Genomic DNA, 6,000 nt, shown 5'->3' with positions numbered 1-6,000 from the left:
AATTATGGATTTCCGATGATCGGTTTCGAGATTTTACAGACTTTTAAGGCTAAATGAAAATGAAAACAATTATCAAAAAAATGAAAATGAAAATGGTAAAAAATATGAAACTGAAAACGAAAGTGATTTGAGCATCTTCCTATCGTTTTCGAGAAATATCGTATTTTTGCGGTTTTCTACTGTATTTTACCGATTGAAATACCGTATTCACATACAATGTCAGTACACCCTGCTATCAATATTTTTAGAATGTCAAATCTATATTTTTAGAGTCATGACTCATTATCTTAACCCTAAATCACAACCTAGCGACGTGAATTTATGGGACTATGTATAGTTTCATGGATGACAAGATTAATGTCTAACATTTTAGTATTATAAAATGAGATACATGTCATGGATGGACTGATGCTTGGACTAATATCTTAACCAATAGTAATTGTGTACGAAATATGTCAAATCATATGGTCAGTTTTGCGCTCTATGGTTTGACATCATTTTTCAAAATATAGTTTCGACGGGTTTCGATCGTTTTCGATGTGTCATCAATCATATATTTTCGTTTCCGAAATTACCGTATTACCGATGTCATTTTCATTTCTGATAATATTGTATCATTTTTGTTTTTGATGAAAAAATGCAAAAGTAAAAGTGGTGAAGCCTTTCGATGATCGTTTCTGACTGTTTTCGTCCCTAGTCCTTTCTTTAGGGTCGGGGTTATTTACAGGAGTGTGTAACTTTTCAAGTGATTGAAGTTTTGCTGCTTTTCATCAGTCATCTTCTTATTTACAATTAGACCAGTATTGCTTTATTTGAGCTATTCAGTTGTAATCTAAATCAAGTGAGAGGTAGCAAATTTTCAGCTATGGAAATTGGCAAAGCTGTTATTTCTTAGGAAATTGGATTCGTGATACCCAAAGATTACAGGTTTAGAAAAAATGCCACTCAACCCGACCTGGTATACAACGTTAGTATTGTCGATAGATGTCACCGTGTAGATTTTTCGCCACTCATCTAATTTGGGTGCTAATGGCTAATTTGCATTTTTGTCCTTGTCCTTTTCGATCTAAATAAGATAACATGCACTAAAAATCAGCAACCCTATCATTGCTCCTAGCCACGGTCTTTTCACCACCACCCGCAACAAAATTATCTGCCAACCATCGTCGTCAAATTGGCCGTGCCCTTGCAGCAAGAGACTTTTTTTTTTAATTACACAGTATAATTCAGACACTTACAACGCACGCACATCCATCTCTATGAATATATACACAAACATCTAACCCACGGTAACATCGTCTCCCACTAAAATTACAGCGCCGATAAATTCTAGAATATTCGCTCCCATTAGGAGACGAACTAACCCAGGACCAGAGGTGTTACCGTAACCATTAGACTACATGCCCATGGTATGTATTTTGCCATTTGACTTGTGTATCTAAGATGAGATGATGTTTCACTCAAGGCAGTCTCTAACGTCACACTTTGACGGTTGGTACCTGTAAGGATCGTGGTCCAAGAAGGGGGTTGAATTGGAACTTTTTCAAATTTCAAACTAGTCCTTAACCTAGACTAGTATTGCACAATCTACAAATTTGAAAACTACTCACTAGAGCATGCTAGCAAAAGGTCCTTAGGTAGGTAAACACACTATTATAATCATTTTGTCTAGAAGGTTGTACACTAGCAAGATCAAAACCTAAGCGAGAGTTCACATTACCATGCAAGTTGTCTTAGTCAAACTACAAGCAATCAAAAGCAAGAATAACAACAAAGGGATTTAATTGCTTGAAATAAGAGTAAGGGACACGAGACAACCGGATTTTTTTCCCGTGGTGTCGAGGAGTTGACGCTCCCCCCTAATCCACGTTGGAGCACCCACACAAGGGTATAGCTCCCTTGCTTCACCAAGGAGCAAGTGATCACTAAGAATGCTCTTTCTCCATATCCGGAATGGCGAGCTTCACACCGTGTACAATCTTCTTGTCTTGGGGCTCCCACAAACTCCAAGAGCTCACCAAGAACCTCCCGATCACCAAGACCGGCTAGGTGCCGTCAAACACCAAGAGTAACAAGCTCCTAAGCCTTCACTTGACCTACACTCAGTTAGCCCTAGCTCAAGCACACTTGCTATACTTGCAAAGGATGAATTCTTCAAGGTTGAAGCACAAACAATTCACTAGATCTTCTCTCTTTTGCTCAAAGCATTTTCTCTTCTTCTTAAAGGTGGCCTCAGGTATTCAGGGTGTCAAAGGCAACTGAAATGAGCTAGGGGGTGCCCTTATATAGAGTGGAAAGAGTTATATAGCCGTTGGAAGTCCACTGCAGAAAAACCGTGACCACCGGAAGAACCGACGGGATAGAAAGTATAAGCATCGGTTCAACCGGTCTCTCTGTGTCCAATTAGTAGCCGTTGGAGTTCTGACACAATATCCACGCTTGCGTCATTGCACCGGTGCATGCTCCATAGGGGCATCGGTTCAACCGGTGCTGAAGAGATTCACTGATCAACTCAAACAATCGTTCTGGAACAAGGTACATCCAATGCACCGGTGCTTTGATTCTGAAGCGTCGGTTCAACCGGTGCTGAAGAGAAGTTGAAGTCCACCAAAACATGCTCTCTAGAACAAAGTACATCTAATGCACCGGTGCTTTTCTTGGGACCATCGGTTCAACCGGTGCTATAGATTTTTTGACTTGATTCCTGCCTGCATCCAGAGAAGATAGACCGACAGGGCATCGGTTCTTCCACCAAGCATCGGATGCTCCGATGCTAGGGCACCGGTTCAACTGGTGCTGCTGTTTTTCTTTGTTTTCAGCTGAATTGACTTGGATTTGAATGTAACTTCGATTGTTTCTTCTTCCAAGTGTCGTGTTAACTTATGTTGACCATCTTGGGCTGTTTTTGAGCGAGTGTGCAAGATTTCTAAAGCCAACTCAATTTTGGTCAAGCTACTAACTCATGAACCCCTCTTAATAGTACGGTCAAGAACTAAAAACTATAAACCCTATCTAAAACAAGTGTCCTTCATCTCCTTGTGACACTTGAGACTAGAAAGATCCTTAATCTTTGAAATTGAGTCCTTGGCACACATGGTTGTTCCAAATTGAGGGGTCTCTTTTCACATTTCATATGAGACTAATTTAATCATTAATTTTTCCTTCAAAACACACGTTAGTCGCATACGATTGTCATTAATCACCGAACCTTACCATTAGCATCTATCGGCTTAGATGCACTTCAATCTCCCCCTTTTTGGTGATTGATGACAACACAAAGTAGAGATACACAAGATATGAAATTGAAAGCGATAAACAAGCATGCAATACTCGAAAAAAACACATGTAGGGACATGTCAACGCAGAGCATACACAATATCCAAATAACATGTACATACACAAAATCCATGAAGATCCAATCACGCCACAAACCACCAAGCTCCCCCTATCTCTACTCCCCCTATCTATCTCCCCCTTTGGCAATAAAGCACCAAAAAGGAAGGCGATCTAATCCTGAGCTGGAGAAGACGGGGTCTTCCGGCTGGGTCCGGTGGAGAACTAAGCGGCGGAGATGTCGGCGTCGTCGACCGAAGATGACTTCTGCTCGACCGGAGTTGTCGGAGCAGCAGAAGTAGCTGGAGTAGCGGAAGTAACTGGCTCGGCGACGACCGTGGAGTCCGTCGGAGGAGCAGACGTGACGGGAGTCAGGTCTGGCTGTGTAGGGCGCACGATGGATGGACGGAGCACCTCAGGCTGCGAGGGTGACTCAAACGTGAGGGACTGAGCTGACGGGTGCTGGAGCTGGTGTAGGATCTGCTGCTGCCTAAGGAACTCTGCACGCTGCTCGGCAGTCCAAACACTAGGCTGTGGAGCAGGAGCCGGAGCAGCAGTGGAAGTATGAGCAGGACTGTCAAACAACCCGGTCTGAAGAAGGGGTGACATCGGGAAGGACGCCAAGGGTGTCTGCACAAAACCGCCAACAGGTGGAGCGGGAGTAGTGGGGTCGAACTGGAGCTGCTGGGGTGTAGGGAGCTGAGGCTCAGGCAGTCCAGTGTGACGGTACAGCTGACCAAAGCATCCCGAGAAGAAAGTGAACATCTGCTGCTAGATCTGGGACTGCTGCTGAAGCTGTAACCTCATGGCCTCCTGCTGCTGCCAAATCCCCTCAAGCACTAGAGTCTGGACCTCTTGCTGACAAGCCTGCTCGGCTTGCATACTCAGCTGAGCTGCAGCAAATCTGTCCTGCTGGTCTGATAGCCGAGTAAGTATAGCTGCAAGTGAATCTGCCTGTGTGACCTGAGCTGTGGTAACTGGGGGAGCAGGGGCTCATGCTGCACCGGAGGATCCTGCCTCATCATCATGAGCACCTCGAGGGACGGTAACAATAGGTATGAAGTCCTCGTCATCCTCCGAGTCCTCTGAATCTGTGACCAGGTAGTGTGGGAGCTGGGCCTCTGCCACTGCTAGTGAAGCGTCCTCGGCTGCTGTTGGATCATTTGCAACTCTGCCCTCAGCCAAGACACGCTCATCCAGAATCCGCTGTGCTCGGCACTGGCCTCTCGAGCCACGACGACCGTCTCGAGGAGTAGCAGGTGAGTAAAAACTGAAGTACATCCTTGACTGTTCCAGCTCATCCATATGCTCATTCTGACTGAGCTGAGTGAGTATCCAGCAGATCCAATGAGCAAAAGGATGGCGACAGTGAACTGTCATCCCATCCAGAATCACGTCCTCTAGCTCGCAGATAAAGAAGTCGACGAGGTCAAAATCTCGTCCTGTCATGATATACAGAAGAAGCCACTGCTGCAGAGCTGTGATCCCCTCGTTGTATCCAATCTGGAACAACAGACTCTTCCTCAAAGCTAGGTGTACAGAGTGAGCTACGAGAGTCAGCCTGTCCGGGGTCCTCGGTGTGCCAGGTAGGAAGGGCTGCTGAAAGAGAATGCTGATCTCCTCGTCAAATGGGACGTGCGACTCATGACGACGAGGAGGAGGCACTGTGTTGCCATAAGCCTGATAGTGCACGAAGTGTGGCTCCTCGGCAATCTGAACTCCTAGCAGGGTAGCCAAACGTGCTTGAGTCAATCTATAATGCCTCTGCTGGAACATAAAGTCGATGAACTGCCGGTCCTCCTCAACAAATAGGGTGGCGTAGAAAACGCGAACCCACTCTCTGATGTACCGAGACCTCTCATTCAGCAGAGCTGGTAGACCCTCATATCTCTCAAACAAAGGGAGGATAGGAATGCCTCCTGCTGCCACGCGCATAGCCACCCAATGGAGCATTTTGTGCTCACTGATCTTGATGTCCATCTGTGTATAAGCGTGGTAGAAAGACTCCTGGAGAAAAGTGTGAAAGCGATGGTCAACTCCTACGTCCCTTTGCTCGGGAAACCACTGATCCGGGTGACATATCTCAATCTCTTGACCCTAGGTCCTGGAATGCCCCGAAGATCAAATAACTCAACCTCAGGCAGCTCCTCACCACTGTCCTGACCTCCTGTCTCAGTGCCACTGCCGGTGTGCTGCTGCTGTGCATGACCTGCTCCCCTCTGAGTACCACCACATCGAGTCCGTGGATGTGAGCGGGACTCGGGTGTGGTCTGAGCTGTCTGAGTACGTCCTGAGCGACGTAACTGCTGCTGTGGCTCCCCCTGAGCCTGAGGATCTCTGATCCTGAGAGAACCCTGCCTGTCTGCTGCATCTGCAACTGCCTCTGCTCTCTCTCGCTCTCGGTCCTCACGAGTGCGCTTCTTCTTCTGCACAACCTGCTTGCCCTTGCCCTTTTTGTCTTCGGCCATCTGTCATAGAAGCATAGCATGGAATGATATGAGCCTAAAGCACGAAATCTAGTGGATATCCGTCGAAACATTACACTAAAAAGGGATTTGCAGGATCAAGAAAGGGTGTGAGTGTATATGTGCATGTGTGCGAAGGATGATGTAACAAAGGAACTTCACATGCCAAAGAGTGTGTAGGCCATACCCTTGCTAATCAGAG

Source organism: Panicum virgatum, chromosome 9K (genome assembly GCF_016808335.1).
Source record: "Panicum virgatum strain AP13 chromosome 9K, P.virgatum_v5, whole genome shotgun sequence".
Taxonomy (NCBI): domain Eukaryota; kingdom Viridiplantae; phylum Streptophyta; class Magnoliopsida; order Poales; family Poaceae; genus Panicum; species Panicum virgatum.
This window is presented reverse-complemented; position numbering follows the sequence as displayed.